Source organism: Aedes albopictus, chromosome 1 (assembly GCF_035046485.1).
Source record: "Aedes albopictus strain Foshan chromosome 1, AalbF5, whole genome shotgun sequence".
Classification (NCBI taxonomy): Eukaryota; Metazoa; Arthropoda; class Insecta; order Diptera; family Culicidae; genus Aedes; species Aedes albopictus.
Window position 1 is genome coordinate 54,342,837 of NC_085136.1, and position 17,749 is coordinate 54,360,585.

The 17,749-nt window shown below is 39.0% G+C and overlaps 2 protein-coding genes across 2 annotated transcripts in view; one reads left to right on the forward strand and one right to left on the reverse strand.

Moving 5' to 3' along the window:
• The window catches only part of LOC109398866 (uncharacterized), a 37,966-nt gene extending 35,007 nt beyond the window's left edge, over window positions 1–2,959 (reverse strand). Inside the window, exons 1-2 of the mRNA XM_062844554.1 lie at window positions 2,699–2,959; window positions 2,479–2,560 (exon numbers count right to left, since the gene is read on the reverse strand). The gene's annotated coding sequence lies outside the window, so the exon portion shown is untranslated. The remainder of the gene's footprint in view (window positions 1–2,478; window positions 2,561–2,698) is intronic.
• LOC115256758 (uncharacterized) overlaps window positions 1–17,749 on the forward strand; it is a 398,127-nt gene that overhangs the window by 260,857 nt on the left and 119,521 nt on the right. The window lies entirely within an intron of this gene.

Below are 17,749 nucleotides of genomic sequence, written 5' to 3' on the forward strand. Positions count from 1 at the left end.
AGTTACTGCGATAATGATATCGGTAGTTTGCCGGCTTTTCGGGCCCGTATGAAGTTGATCATCAATATTAACTTCTTTTCCCGATCAGCCTAGATAGCTGTGTAGTGTCGGTAGCGGTTAGTTCAACTGGCTAAGAATAGCACTACGGACCGCCTGTTCCAGTGGTAGGAATCCACTAATCAGGTGACCCCTAATTCATGGTGTGATGCGGCTTTACGCTTACCGTGCCTAGGAATAAATGGTTAGGGGGGGTCTTATAAAAACCTAATCGCAAACGGAGCCTGTGGAGTACCAGGGCACCCTCCACAGTATTTGCCCTTACTGTGCTAACCGGAGCAATAGCGCGGTGGACCTTGTGTTTCTCCGAGACAATCAGCTGCCCTTCTTCAATCTCATACTTGAGGCTGAATAAGGGCGGGATTATGAAGATGTTATTAATTAGTTTAAATTTTCACCTATATGGTTTCGCATTATGCGTTTTACACAGTGTATTCTGTGCATCCTCGCCTTTGGCGCACTCAAATCGATACCGATCTGGCTTTATTGTTGCTGTTCTTTTTTGTGCTGTGATTGTTAAGAGTTTAATTCCCCATGGAGACCGCCATGATTCCTTCCCAATATCTCCCAAAAATTACCTAGGTCTATTAAAATTCCCAGCATTCTTTTAAATTTCCCACTTTCTCCTAAACATCTCCAAACTTTCATTAAAATCCTCTACTTGCCAGATTTCTCAAAGGCATCATTTAGCTTGAAGAACTTTAGGACTTCTAAGTTTCGTTTATACTTTCTAATCTCTCAACTAGCAATCCTCAAATATCTTCAACATCTCATAAATTCCTCAACTTAAGACATCATCTGAAGACCCTCATGATTCCTAAGTTTCCTTCAAAACCCTCAATATCTTTTAAAAATCCCGAGCGTTCCCTAAAAATCCACAACATCTTTAAAATGTCCAACTTGTCACTTGGATTTCACAAAGGCATAATTTCCCATGAAAACCCTCATAATTCTAAAGTTTCCTTTAACATCATCAACATCTACAAATCTCCAAAGTTCTCCAAAAATCCCCAATGATTCCTAAAAATCTCCAATATCTCCTAAAAATCCCCAACTTCTCCTAAAATGTCCGACTTGATTCCTATGTTTCCTTTAACATCCTCAATATCTCCTAAAAATCCCCGAAGTTCCATAAAAATCCCCAATATCTCCGAAAACCCCCAACATTCCCTAAAAATCTGCAACTTCTCCTAAAATGTCCAACTTGTTGCTTAGATTTCCCTTAGGCATCATTTCTCATGAAGACTCTCGTTCTTAATAAGTTTCCTTTAACACCCTCAATATCTCTGAAAAATCCGAAACTTCTCCTTAAATGTCCAACTTGTTACTTAGATTTCCCATGAAGACTCTCATAATTCCTAAGCTTCATTTAACACCCTCAATATCTCTTAAAAATCCCCTGTGCATTTTTGCTGCACAAGAGTGGATCAAACCATTCTTAAGCAAACTTTTGTTTAAGAAACTGTTATTCAGCTAGTAATGTTTCTTGGGAATGACTCCCCTTAGTCCTTGACCCTGGGGTGGAACAAAGGTGTTTACTCCGTGTCCTGGCCCTAGTGCCTAGACTTAAGCGCCTTAACTCGCTCTATGAAAAGGAACTATAAATTATGGCCCCGAAATCCGTCAATAATCTCTCAAATGTTAATAAGAATTACAATCAATCATGTAACGTAATTCTAAACAAAGGAATCAAATCGGAAAGATCTCACTGCCCATGCCATTGAAAGTGCAAGGATGTTGCAGTTTATTCATATCACTCTAGATTCGCACCATTCTTTAAGCAGACTTTTGACTAGCCAGAGTTTTCCGAACTAATTTGCACTTTCCACCAGATGAATCGCAACTATTTCATAATAAATCTCCTGAATAAAGCTGTTATCCGGGCGAGGTCACATTTCCTTTTTGTTTGGTATCCCAACGACTTCACCGACACTGAGTAATGATTTACGAGCTTATTATACACAGAACTAGGGCTTCACCACTTCGGTACAATAACACAATACGTTCTCACTTATTTTAATTTTTCAATGTTGGTTCGATAAGGTTCCACTGCATAGATCATTATCCGAATTGCAATTTCGCTTTTTTTTAACCAAAAATCCACTCGAACCAAAAAAAAAAAAGTAACAGACTAATTTGTATGCACATCCGCGCACATGGCTTGCTTCGATCGGCTGTTCAAAATTTAGTCATTCGTTTCCGATAGAACCTATAATCTATGAACAAAAGTAACAAAAATCCCCCGCGGCTTTTGGTTCGAGTTGTCCGAACCAGTTTTTTATTTCTTTTGAGCGCATCATCTTATTGGAGTGGTGTGGTATAAATGGGCAAGAAAAAGGAACGCTCTTTTACTTATACTGGATTTAAGTAACTCGATGACATCATTGTGAAATAATTGTGAAATACTTGTGAAATACTTACGTGTAGTGTTCTTCTCCTAATTTGTTATAGGTGAAGCGATAAGGTCTTCTCTTTGCCGTGGCTAATTAGTACAACTTCAAATCTAAAAAATAAAGAAAAAACATCAACAAATTATTCTATCACAATGGGAATATGTACCACTCTTTATTTCAGTATATTCCGATCTCAAACGTGTGATGCAAATTGAGCATCATTCGATATTGTGTACTGGATATCTTACCTTTCACTTCAATAAACACAATTAACAAAATTATTTTCACTAGCGTAGGTTGATGGATACTAATATGTAATACTAGAACATCTCACCGCTTAACTTAGTCATAGCCGACTGCATCCATCAACCAGTTTTGTTTTCTGCCACGCTCCAAACGACCGTTCTTCGTAACAGTTTTCACAAATCTGATCACGCGCCGCGCCAAACATGATTGGCGAATATCAAGTGGCTATAAATTGCACGCTTAAATTTGTTTCCCCAAGAATTTCAGTGATCAACTTGAAGCATAAATACCCAATAGCAAACGCTTGAACGAAATGCTCGTATATAAAGAAGCGCTTGTTTGGTGGCGGTGGAAAGAAATTATAGCAAACAATATTCAATTTATATATCAAATTGAATTTCTTAGTTGGCCTGTTCATTAGTCCCTGATTTGGTTTTGAAAAATTGAAATCTCTCAAAATCTAGAAATCTAGTAACGAAAGTGAGGCTACGAATTGTGGAATTTCATTGCGTACTTCAGTGTTTCAATCATTCCTTATATAGTTTATTTTTATGAGAACCGGGTTCTAATTTTACCCTTCTTACACCCATAAGAAGGGTATAAATACGGCTCGAAAAACCGACATTCCATCCGAGGCCCGCAGGGCCGATTCTCATGTACCAATCAACCTCAGCTCGACGAACTGAGCAAATGTCTGTCACGGTGCTCCCCAGACCGTTATTATAAAATAAAAATCGGTGTGCACCATTTGTTTTCTATGACTATCATGCATGTCTGGGCAAAATTTGAAAAAAATCGTAGGGCCCATTTTTGAGTTAGGCCCTTTTGAAGGGCGTACAGCCATATATTCAAAGAAAAAATCAAAATATTTATGTACTCAGCCATTTCTATACGATTTTGATGAAATATTTTCAAGAATAATTGTATTGCATTGACTATTAGATATGCTAGGCATAGTTTTTGTTGAACTTTATGAAGCAAATATGAACATTTTTGTTAGTTGACATAAATAAATGTGAATTTATATGAAAATATTTCAAAAATGTTTGTCACTTCTCAACTCAAGTATCAATTATACTTTTTTGGAAATCCTGAAGTAATTTCTAAGATAGAATAATAAAACTTAGCATGGGAAATATTTTGCCAGAATTGCTCAAGAAAACAGTTTTCTTCTTTCGATCGCAGTACGCAGTTGCGAAGCAATGACAGTTCAAATGACAGTCGCCGTAGAAAATTCCTGGCCGGAACTTCAAGAAGTTTCTTGAGCGATTTCTTTCGAACTCGAAAGTGGGCTTGAATCATTAAAAATGTTCTTTTTAATTGTACCACGGTGCTCCATTTACCGTTATTATAAAATAAAATATACCATCAAAACCTGAAACGCCATTATCTTTATTTATCTATCCTACACCTCTGGACAATTTTTTTTTTTTTTTTTTTTTTGAGTGTGCGGTAGTTCGGCAGCAGCAAAGCTTCGCGCGCTGGCTTTGCTAGATTTTTGCGATTTTTTTTTCTCTTCTCTCTGCGGGGCTCCGACGACGGGACGAGTGTGCGCGCGCCGTGGTTCGAGTCGGTTCCGAATTTTTCGCTTCCCATCGGCGCTAGTTTCCAATACACTTTTAGTTGATAATAAATATTTTCTTTCATTTTTTGCATTTACACAAAAGAGTGAAAAATGTTAGTTCGGGTTCGCCGGTCGAGAAAAAATCCGGGCGCCGACAAGTGAGTCGCGTTCAGTGTATTTCTGTGTGGAATAGACTAAAGGTTTCTGCTCCCTAGTGGAGTGGAGACGCGCAATAGAATTTGCTTTTTGGCTAGTTCTTGCGTCGAAAAGTGGTCGGTTGTTAACGGCGGTTTGTGTATATTGATCCATTGTCAAATCATATCACCAACCATAGGTGACTCCCGGACTGACAATGTACCTTACCCTACTAACAAAAAAATCCTTCCTGAGACAAACGTGGAGATGCAGCGAGTCGCGGTCTTTATAACAACGTTTGTCTTACTAACATTCCCTTCCATCCTCGATGACCGTAAGGACGTGGCCGGCGCCGTTATTGACCTTATTAAAGTTGAGAGCTCTCAAACTGTGTACATTGAGAATAGTAAGCTAGTCCCAAGCCCTATTCATTGGTTCCTTGTGCAATTTCGATTTCTCTGGTCAATCACGGAGTAGCAACTACGAATTGTGCGGTCATCTATGCTCATGCTCATGCTCATGCTCATCCGCAGAACACACTCAGGAACTCCACAGAAAGGTTCAGGGCCTACAAAGCTTGATGCCGCACCCTGTCTGACTAAATTGTCGGCGTTTTCATTTCCCAGAATTCCACAATGACCGGGCACCCAGTATAAAGTTACCTCGTTCCTATTGGCCAATTGCTTCAGAGAAATATTGCATTCCCACACTAGCTTTGATTGACAAGTGAAAGCTTTTAGCGCATTTACTGTCCGCCTGACTGTCCAAAAAATACAGATCTTGGCAAACTTATAATTTCTTTTCAGACAAATGTTGGCACAATTATCTGTTTTATTTATGTTTCTCGGTGAGCCAATGATAACTATTGGTTTAACGTTGTGACGTTTCGGCTTACTGTTTTTCTTCAGCCATCCTCAGACAATTTCGATCACCGCAGCAACTTTCACCTCCTTTACTGCTGGGCGATCACGTACCTTCTCTGTTGGCACACTCTAGGATGGCTTGAACTTCCGCTTGAAATACAGTGGGACTGCATCCCATTGGTATAGCCTTACTGATACCAGGGCCAAAAACATCAGCTCCAGTATTTTCTCCAATCTTGGACCCATCAGTATAAAATACAATAGAACCTGGACGTAAACTTGGCCCACCAGCATCCCAAACATACCCGAGCAGAAGGGAATAGCAACAGCATAATAAAATGTGTTATTTTGGAAAAATAACTAGGTAGTGGAAAGAGTTATTTTCATGTTATTTACATGACATATTATGTTATAAACTTGTCTGTCATAAGCGCCCAGATAACCAGTCATCGTATAAGATGTTGCATAACATGATAAAGTGGAGGCCATATGCGTACATGCCTCCATTTAGGCGCATGTAAAATGTACGCATATCGCCTCCACTTTAGCATTTTATACATCATCTTATACGATGCCTGGTTGACTGGGCGACAAAATAACAAAAATTATAACAAAAAAAATGTTCCTGGAAGACCAGTTTAATAACATGTTTTGTTAGTTTCAATAACAACTTAATAATAGCGAATTTTTGAAATATTTCAATAACAAATTTTGATATGAATACGTTATTGATAACAATCTGAAAACAAAAATTGCCTTTTTTCTGCTGCTCCAAAGTCCCATATGCATTCAACGGGATACGCAACTATAGGATCTATTGTTAAATTTTTCATTCATAATTGGGACGCTATTGTTGTCGCAAGCGATTTATTATCGAAAACAGAGAGAAACAATAGTTTTCGTTTATTTTCCAAACAACTTACGATGAAAAACTACCGTCGTTTTGATACCCTTTATTAGGTGGTTCATTTATAAGATTAATTACCTCATTGATTCACACATTTATCCAAGTGAATCTAAGTGGGCTCGATGCAGTGAAATAAATAAAAATAAAATGTCTAAAAATAATCAACGGAGTTCTTGATGACTTATTTTTTTACATTTTTGTCGAAAATGTGTTGTTCGTCCTTGAATTCCACCAGTTGATCCAAAATGTTTCATAAAATTGCTAACAGTCTATTACACTCTCTATTTTCGTATTCATACCTAACTGAAACTGGGACAAAAAAACAGGTATACTTTTCAAAGTGCTTATAAAACAAAAGGCTGATAAGTTGGCTCTGTCACAGTTAAAATGTAATGTCAGTAAGAAGAGGAACTGATGACAAAATAATATTTTTAAAGACACAGACACACGTTGAGTACTTTCAATGAGCTATTTGCTCTTTGAAGAAAGCACGACACTAGACAACAGACTAGCATGCAACGCCCAGTGGCACAGCCGAAAACTTTTCCTGATAGCTGCGGCGGGAATCGAACCCGCGCTCCTAGCACGATGCGACTAAGTGCTTGGTGACACTAGCCGCACGGCCACGAAGCCACTCTTACAGTTCCTCACGGAATGCTGTGAACAATGAAAATCTCGAATGGTATAGTTTTGATTGCAAAGCTAGTTATGTTGTAATATAATTGATCAAATATTTGTACAGTCTCAATGACACAATAATAACTGAACTTGTGCTACAACAAAACATGTTATTGAAATGTAATTTAAAGAAAATATACCAAGAGCACGATCATAACAAAATAAGATTGCCCAACAGAACATGTTATGGAACGGTGATGACTTAATAAGTTATTATTAACAAACCGAGATATAAAAACAGGTTTTGTGATTCCGTTGTTATTATTTTGATATTTTCTTCTGCTCGGGTAGCGACACCCGAGCAGAAGAAAATATCAACACCATAATAAATTATGTTATTTTGGCCTAATAACTGAATACTGGAATCAGTAATTTTTATGTTATTAGCATAACATATTATGCTATATAACACATATGTTATAAACTTGTCTGTCATAAGCGGCAAAATAACAAATATCATAACAAAAAATGTTCCTGGAAGACTAATTCAATAACATGTTTTGTTAGATCAATCACAACCTAATAACAGGAAATTTGTGCACTTGTTATTGTTGTGTTATTGTTTATCACATATTTGTACATTCTCTATAGAAGAATAATAACTAAACTTGTTCTACAACAAAATATATTATTGAAATGTTATCTTGTGGATATATCCCAATAACTTGAACATAACAAAATAAGATGGTCCAACAAAACATGTTATTTAAAAGATATATTTTGATAAGTTAACAATAACAAACTATGATATAAAAACAAGCTATGTGATTTTGTTGTTATCAATTTGCTATTCTCCGCTGCTCGGGCATGGTTTCACCACTTTGAAGGGAACATCATAGTTGGTCTTCGTTATCATCCAATCTTTCACTGTTTTTATGTCCATGTTTAATTTGAAGTCTTTGATGATCCTCAAATGTCCAACAAGATCCCCGTCTAGGACTTTATTGTAACGTATAAACTGCAGGGCACTTTTTGGCGCTTGTAGTTTAACAAATTGATGCTCCTCTCCTCTTCTTGGCGTAACGTCCTCACTGGGACAAAGCCTGCTTCTCAGCTTAGTGTTCTATGAGCACTTCCACAGTTTTTAACTGAGAGCTTCCTCTGCCAATGACCATTTTGCATGTGTATTTCGTGTGGCAGGCACGAAGATACTCTATGCCCAAGGAAGTCAAGGAAATTTCCTTTACGAAAAGATCCTGGACCGACCGGGAATCGAACCCGTCACCCTCAGCATGGTCATGCTGAATACCCGTGCGTTTACCGCCTCGGCTATATGGGCCCTTAACAAATTGATGCATTGGGAGTATATTGAGAAGGGAATCCAAAACAACTGATGGAGTGCTTTTCATTGCTCCTGTCATAGATATACACGCAAGTCTTTGTAGCTTACTTAGCTTCTTTAGAGAGGTTACCTCATTTGTTTTGGGCCACCAAACAAGTGAAGCATAAGTAATCTTAGGCCAGACTATTGCAGCATAGATCCAGTGAATCATGTTAGGTCTAAGACCCCAGGTTTTTCCTAGGACTTTGCTGCAGACCCAAAGAGCATTGGTACCCTTGGTTAAAACATTGTTTAAATGAGAATTCCAATTCAGTCTTTTGTCCAAAGCTACCCCAAGATGTTTAACTTCCGTGTATTTTCAATCCTGCCCCAGTGTGCGGTTGTCCAGCTATCTTCATTCACCGCTGTCAAAATATCTCCATCGAGCTGTCACAGCTCCAACAGCAACTGTTCTTTTGCGATTCCATCCTACAGAAAAGTAGGGGCTTGTATCATTTGGATAGGTGTACCTATTTTGAGCACTTATCGCCATAACTAAGTCAATTTCAAACGGATTGATTTCGCAGTATCCAGGTTGAAAGCAGCAAGTACTGTGCAAGTCCCACCCAGTCAACCAGTGATCGTATAAGATGTTAAATACGATGCTAAAGTGGAGGCGATATGCGTACATTTTACATGCGCCTAAATGGAGGCATGCACGCATATGGCCTCCACTTTATCATCTTATGCAACATGTTATACGATTATTGGTTGTCTGGGCAGCTGCCAATCTTTGTTTCTGTGGTCTTTGCTAAAACTGAACTACTGCTTGGATCAGATGTTTTTTTTTATTTACTAATATCAATGACTGTTGGCGGTCGGCCAACGGATTGGGGATGATTTCCGGGATTATAATCTTCGCAAGATATACACGAGAACTTAGCGTAATTCAGCGGCAGATTATAATTCTCCTGATAAAAAATAGTTGCGGATACAAATAGGAGGTAAACAATTTTAGTATATGGAAATATATGGAAATAGGATAATCAATTTTAGACTTACGTCTAGTCCCTTTAGTAAGTTTTTTTTTTTTTTTTTTTTTTTCTTTTTTTCTTTTTTTCCCTCCCCTGTTGGGGAATTTAAGCCACTGCGTCCAATAAGCTGAACTTTTGTGGCATGTCCCGTTTTGATATTCGCATCTAGCCAGCTAATTACCATGTGTCAAGTAATCAGCTTCTGCCACGACGCGTCGTCTCCCAGTCAGGTGCAATGGAATTAATAAACCCCAAGACCTTCCCAGGTTCTGCAGACCAGATCTCACTGGGTTGCAAGCAACCACTATTTAGAAATCTTTGCCTGCGCATGTATAAAGCACCACAACTGCAAAGCAGATGTTCCGAGGTTTCACGTTCCGTATTACAGAAACGACAGATATCACTCTGAATCTGGCCAATATTTTTCAAGTGATACCTGCTCGGACAGTGTCCAGTTACTAGGCCAGTGTATGTACATAGAGCTCTCTTGTTGAGCTCTAAGAGCTTTTTGGTTTTATAAGCGTTTGGTGTTATAAATCGTTTTGACTGATTGCAATTTTTGACATCCATCCAATTGGATATCACCCTCTGCTCAGCCCAGCATTTCAGATCCATTTTAATTGTACAGTTTGATATTCCGCAGAATGGTTCTGGACCAACAAATTGTAAATTGGAACCACTTTTAGCAAGCTCGTCTGCCATTTCATTCCCTTCAATGCCGCAGTGACCTGGAACCCAGTATAAGTTTACTGAGTTCCCTTGGCACAGCCTGCGCAGTGAAAGAATGCATTCCCAGACAAGCTTTGAAGTACATTTGTAAGCGCACAATGCTTTTAGTGCAGCTTGACTATCTGAGAAAATACAAATATTTGCATATCTGTATTTTCTCTCAAGGCAGATATTTGCGCATTTCAAAATAGCAAGAATCTCTGCTTGAAACACCGTAGGATAGTGTCCCATCGCCACTGATGTTTGTATTCCAGGGCCGTAGATTCCTGCTCCCGTTTTTATTCCAACTTTTGAGCCATCTGTATAGAATTTGATTGATCCTTGACGAACAGTGGGACCTCCGACTTCCCAATCTGCACGAGTTGTTTCATGCAACTTGTAAGGAACATCATGGTTCTCCACAGGTTTCATCCAGTCTTTAATCATTTTCATTACTGGCCTATTTTGGAAGTATTGTGAAATGCTCAGGTGACCTACAAGATCACCTGGCATAAACTTTTCAACTCGTTCAAGTCTCAGCAATTCCTTTTCTGCATCTAATTGCACGTACTCGTGCAAAGGTAGCAGATTGAGAATCGCATCTAAAGCTTTTGATGGAGTGCTACGCATCGCTCCTGTAACAGCAATGGACGCAAGACGTTGAATTTTCGCAAGCTTTGATTGCGTGGTAGCCTCTTTTGTTTTTGGCCACCAGACAAACGAAGCATACGTCACTTTTGGGCGGATTATGGCAGTATAAATCCACATTATCATTTTTGGTTTCAAGCCCCACTTCCTGCCAATAGTTTTGGAGCATAACCAGAACGCACTTGTTGCCTTACCGATCACGGACTCAATTTGAGCATTCCAGTTCAGTTTGGCATCCAGAATCAAACCTAAGTACTTGACTCGATCACTAGGATGAATATGTATCCCTCCAAGCCGAAAAGCTTTTAGGTTGATCTTCCTTCTCCTAGTGAAAGGGACAATTACGACTTTTGACGGGTTGATGCTAAGGCCCTCCTTAATACACCATGAATGTGTATAGTTTAGGGCCCTTTGCATTCTCTCCGAAACAGTTTCGTCATACTTTCCTCTCACTATTATGACTATATCGTCTGCAAAGCCCACAACTTCGAAACCTCTTTCCTTCAAGCTTCTTAGAAGATCGTCTACAACTAAGGACCACATTAGTGGTGAGAGGACTCCTCCTTGAGGGCAACCCTTTGTTGCCCTTACTGTTATAGAAGAACTTCCCAGCTCAGAAGTGATTTCTCTTTTTGCAAGCACAGTATGAATCCAATGTATGATACATTGGTCGAAGTTTTTATTCTCCATGGCACGCTTCATAGATGAATAGGAGGCATTATCAAATGCTCCTTCTATATCTAAAAAGGCGCATAGAGCTATTTCTTTTGCTGAAAACGTTTTTTCCACCTTTGTTACTAGCGAGTGAAGTGCCGTAACCGTTGACTTACCAGATTGATAAGCAAACTGGAAGTCAGACAGGGGATGCTCTTTTATGTAAGAAGAATTGATAAAATCCTTCAAAACCTTTTCCATAGTCTTCAACAAAACTGAAGAAAGACTAATTGGTCTATATGCTTTCGGATGCGTTTTATCTCGTTTCCCCTTTTTCGGGATAAAGATAACTTTTACAAGTCTCCATTTTGATGGAACGAAATTCAATCTCAAACTAGCCTTGAACATCTCAATTAGTGATGGAACCAACACCGTTTCTCCGTTTTGAATCAGTGCTGGAAATATCCCATCAACTCCTGCAGATTTAAAAGGCTGAAAAGATCTTATCGCATTTTCCACTCTGGCCTTCGTGAAGATTTCATCAGCTAAATCTGAGGCGGTGTTTACTGTACTATTTGACTCCATTGAGTTTATACTAGGACATCCTTCACCTTCCAGAGATATAGTATCATTGGAATCCACACTTAGAACCGAACCTGGAAAATGGGTTTCCATCATTAAATCCAAAGTTTCACGAGGAGTTTTGGTAAAAGCTCCATCGTCACGCTTCAGATTTCCCAATTCATTTGCATGATCTTTTGCAAGCGTTTTTTGTAGTCTAGCAACTACAGGAGTACTGTTTATGTTTTCACATGTCAGCACCCAAGATTTTCTTTTAGATTTTCGAATTTCGTTGTTGTACTCAGTCAGGGCTTTCCTATACTGAGTCCAATCTCCCGTTTGCTTCGCTCTATTGAACATTTTACGAGAAAATTTTCTTAGGCGATCCAGTTTAAAGTTCCACCATGGCACGTCTCTAGTAGAAGACGATTGTATGGTGGGACAACTGCTGTTAAAGGAATTGATGATACTTTCATTTACTCTTTGAGAAAATGATTCCAACTTTTGGGTTGAATCGATAGTTTCCTCCATTGTAAATGAATGCGAATTCAACAATTCCACATATTGATCCCAGTTTGTCTTCCTGGGATTTCTAAATGCAGTTCTAGAATAATCTCCACCGTTCCAATTGAAGATTATGTGTTTATGATCAGATAGAGAAATCTCATCTGACACGTGCCAGTTTGTGATCTTGTCAAAGATTGCAGCGTTGCACAGTGTTAGATCCAAGACCTCTTGTCTGATTGCATTTAAGAAAGTAGGTTTATCACCATTATTACAAATGTCTATATTGTTCGAAGACAGATACTCTAATAGTGACTCACCTCGACTGTTAATATCCGTACTACCCCAAACCGTGTGATGCGCATTGGCGTCACAGCCAATGATGAACGATTCGTCTGTCTTCAATGGTGTCGTTTGTCGGATTCTAATAATTTTAAAATTTTAGTTTATAAGAAATCCACTTTAGCTTACCGTGATTATGTAAGGCATGAGTTGTTGGTAAGGATAGAAGTAGCATAATAATATCTTCACAGCGAGTTCATTCGAAGAGGGTATTCTGCTTAGAGGGTTCGAAAAGTCGGTACAATAATTAATTTTAAGTAGAACTGTATTATTGTCTATCCGGTTGGAATCAAGACCGACATTCAATCAAAAATTGTCATTTTCTTGGTCCACAAGCGTCGCAACTGTTTCGCATCTAGTGCGCTGTGTTGCTGACAACAACGGGAAGGATGCGCACTACCTTTGACATGATTGAAAAACGTCGCGAGTTGGGTCGCGTCGCGACTACATTGTGCGAAGTCCGGTTTGGTGGCGGCCCGACAATATAATTCATGAGTAATACCTGTCTGTAGAAATTTGTATAAATCGGTGTAGTTTAAATTATTTTGATTAGTTTTTTAGTTAGAAAATTGTAACTGCGTGCACTTCAACAGTATGTTTATCATTTTTCCCTCTTCGTTTTTAGACTATTTTTGTTTTTACTTACAATTTGGCCGCATTCATACCTCATTCACCTTCTGTTTTTCGCTGTGAGGTCGATGACGGAAGGTGCGCGTTGGCGGCCTGGTTGCCAACAATGACAGTTCGATGCCTTCTAAACAAGATATACCCGTGCCGCGTGCTGCAAAAAGATTGCAACTTTTTCCTTCGTTCTGACTGAGGAGTTCCATTTATGTTATGTGCCAATATGCTTGGGGCTTGGGATTTCCCACCATCCTCATTGTACACGTTCGAGAGCTCAAACTTTAACTTTAACGGTCAACCGAGGAAGGGGAGGAATGTTAGTTCGACAACTGTTGCTACTAGTGGTTGTATGTACTACTCAGTGGAGTGACACAGCTGTCAAATTCGGTACATCGCCGCTCTCACTATCATCGTTTTTGGTACGGCGCGTTTTGGTACCCACTTTCTGGTCGGTTTATCCTAAGTTGCTCCTGATTTTCGGGTGTGTGGCTCGGGTATTGCTGGTGCTTATTTCGGAAATTACACATTTCAAACGAAATTGTTGTTTTTGATAATGAATTAACTACATCGGCTGTTTTCCTACTCTCCGCATCGACCAATGTGGCGCTAGCTTCTATGCGCGAAAAATCGCTAAAAGTAAATCGCAAAAATATTGTATGGCGAATACAATCTAAAGGCAAAATTCTCGAAGTGGAACACATTATTCGAAAAAATATTTGGTAGTGGTTGTGCACAATGGTGACCACTATTAAGCCTACCAAATATTTTTTCGGGAAAAGCTTTGTATTTCATACAAAATTAAATTGATTTACTCCTGCTGATCAACTGTGGCTGCGCGCAAAGCGGGTAGTCCATTGATTCTGATAAAGAGACACGAAGCAATGTCGATGGTTTAAACGCTTTTTTTCCATGAATTAAGCAAACAAAACAAAAATATTGGCTGCCATGTTGAATCGAATGTTGGGTTCGTAATCCTCCTGTATAAACTGGGCAATGTATTTTTGAGATTTTTTCTCTAGTTGTTTTATCTAGTTGTCTGTGAGTGGAGGATCCCACCGCATCCATATTTGTGATTGTGGTATTTCACTTAACATAGTTAAACAGCACAGTTCGCTATTCTTGTTTATTATAAAATGATTTTATTATTGTTGTTGTAATGTTATTGTTGTAATAATATTGTCTACCTGAAACCACCACAGACAAATAGACAACCAAAATATCACAGAACGTACAAACATTCAAATTACACTTATAAAATAGTAGTCGTTATCACAGTTTACTTAAATGCAACATTGATTACATATAGTTAACATAGTATATATTACTGCTTACACTAGACACGTACATTTTAAAAACAATATTAACATTGAACAGAAGAACGGTTCTATACACAGTTGAAATTGTTACGACCGGACGGCTTCGTTACGCAAAGCACTAGTAAATATAAGCGAAGACCACATTATCAAGAAGACTTGCAGCAAAATCGGGAAGTCACTGCCAGCAGCGCCACCCCGGATGAAGGTGGCACTATTCATGATAGTGTGTGTAAATTTTCATACTCGCACCAATACACTCTTATACTTTTACACAAAGGTATCACCTTATACTTATGACACACATGTGATACAAGAATCACTGTACAATGGACTACCCGCTTGACGCGCAACCACAGTTGATCAGCAGGAGTAAATCCATTTAATTTTGTATGGCGAAAAGCATCTAAACTTGAATTACTTGAAATAGAAAGCTCTTCCTACATAAATATTTGGTAGGCATAATAGTGGTTGCCATTATGCACAACCACTACCAAATATTTTTTCGAATAATGTATTCCCCTTCGAGAAATGTGCCTTTAGATGCTATTCGCCATACAATATTTTTGCGATTTACTTTTAGCGGTTTTTCGCGCATAGAAGCTAGCGCCACATTGGTCGATGCGGAGAGTAGGAAAACAGCCGATGTAGTTAATTCATTGCGCTTGAAATGAGTGCCATACTGAAAATTCTCTCAGTTTAAGTCAGTCTTGTTAGAATTTTCTTAACACTACGTACCGTTGTACAGGAATCACACTATCACATGTCTGTCCGGGGTATTAGCTCACCAGGCGACGGTGCCGTCGGTGGCGCTTGCCGTTAGTATGGGAAAATAACAGAGTTGCATGTCTTCTTGATAAAGTAGTCTTCGATATAAGTTCAATGAGAGTGCACCTAATATAATGGAAGCGACGATACGCTTGCGCCACTGAGAACAGACGTGGAGGCTTGAACAATATTCCTACAAATATCTGAGAAAAGCATTTAGTGGACGATCAACGCAGAGTGGCCGACACACAAACTAATTCATTGTGTTATATGCTTTGGCTGAGTTCCTTACTTTTCATTTCGAGAAATTCGAATTTAGATGGTTTTCGCCATGCAAAATAAAATGATTTCACTCCTGCTGACCCATGTGAACGCAGTTACACATCTTTATAATTCTTACCCCGACATCGCCACAACGAGGAATTTAATAATGTTTACTTTATATTTCCCTACACTCAGGCAAATAAACCTAAGATTACCATAAGGTCTAACTTATGAAATGGCCTTCAAACAATTCATAACGGCTAGAATGAATTTCATAATGTCGGTTTATGGCGCAAAATCGATTCACAGTTTGGCTTTCATACACATTTAGCAACACGATATTCTCAAGCGTCGATAGCCGCGTGGGTTGGGCACGAGCTCAGTGATCTCGACGTACATGGATCGATTCCAGTCTGCATCATTTTACGATTTTTCTGCTCTTTTCATAAGTTTATCTTATGTAACAGTTTACAGCATTTTTGAACTCAGTAAACTGATGATCGTTTTTGGTGTAGAATCATGCCCTGAGTTCGAAAACGCGAAGGAAAAATATTACAGTAGAGCGGAAACTTTTTCGACTTTCCATACAAGGTTGATGATTTGAAATCGATTTTTGTTCTATTTTTAAGCAACGTCGATCACTTCACACATCTCATTCTCCGTAATCAATGCTCCGATTGAACTGAATTTTTTACTGTACTCGCCAACATATGATATGTCAAATAAACGTTGAGAAAGAATTTTTAAATTGTTTTTTTTTTTTTCTATAATACACATAAGATGCGACGCGAGACAGGACACAACACTTATAGTTCTTACAACAAATTAAAAGGATTTAAATTTACCTTTTAAGTCGACCGGTTTCGGGCTCGACGTTGCCCATCGACAGGACGATGTCCGACTGATTACATGGAGCACTAATACAATCGTACTGCGCACAGTACTCGTCGAAGTTGTTGTTGTTTCACTGAATTCTCAGCTTAGTCAAATTGAAGAGGGGGGATTGTATTGGATGATCGTCTTCGTTCATGAGAGGGCGATCAGCTGTGGCGATGTACATAGATTCCCAGGCGTTTAGTTCTGCAGCTTTTCTAACGTTCTTCACCAACTTAGCGTTCTCCCAATTCACAGCATGGTCCAAATGTGTGGTGTGTACTGCTACACTGGATTCATTGGTTCGTTCATTTTCGACTGCGTGTTTATGCTCACGAAGGCGAATTTTGAACTTCCTCCGAGTTTGTCCAATGTACACCGCAGGGCAGCTCTGATACGGTATTTGGTAGATCCCAGATTTTTCCTCCGCTGGGACCTTGTCTTTCAAGTTGCATAACAGGTCTTTCAACGTGTTGTTAATTTTGTACACAACCTGAAATCCATGGTGTTTATGGGTTTCCTGAACGGGGTTGGAGATTTTTGGGTAGAACGGGACACTAATTCTTTTTACTTCTTTCTTTTCCGGCTTCAGTGTTGTGGCATTCTTTCTGTGTTTTTTCCTCTCGTGTTTACGGAGGATTTTATCCACGAATTCTTTTTCGTAGCCATTCAGCTCCCCAGCTCGGTGAATTTAATATCTCTCCTCCACAAAATCCTCTCTTTCCATAGGGATATTATACAAACGGTGTGCCATGGAATGAAACGCTGCTTGCTGTTGCGCACCAAAGTGGTGTGAATCCGAAGTAATGTACCTGTCTGTCGAGGTAGGTTTCCGGTAGATTGCGTATTTTAATCTATTTTACTCTGTTTTAGAGATCATCAGATCAAGAAACGGCAGCTTCCCGTCCACCTCTTTCTCCAGCGTAAATTTTATGCTCTCATGTTGGGAATTCAACAGATCAAGTACCTGAGACAGATATCGTTCTTTTACGACAGCGAAGATATCGTCTACATACCATGTAATCAGTCGGACATCGTCCTGTCGATGGGCAACGTCGAGCCCGAAACCGGTCGACTTAAAAGGTAAATTTAAATCCTTTTAATTTGTTGTAAGAACTATAAGTGTTGTGTCCTGTCTCGCGTCGCATCTTATGTGTATTGTCGAGGTTCTTACGTTAGCACAAACCTCAAGAAAATGAAGTGTTTTTTTTTCTTATTGAAAAAAATACATTCCTTCATATATTTTTGGAAAATTTGCTAAAATTCAAGGAGATCGTCCCCAAAACTCGCCAATATCTTGAATTTCATCAACCTGACGCAAAACCTGCATTCAGATGATCGAATTGTATTAT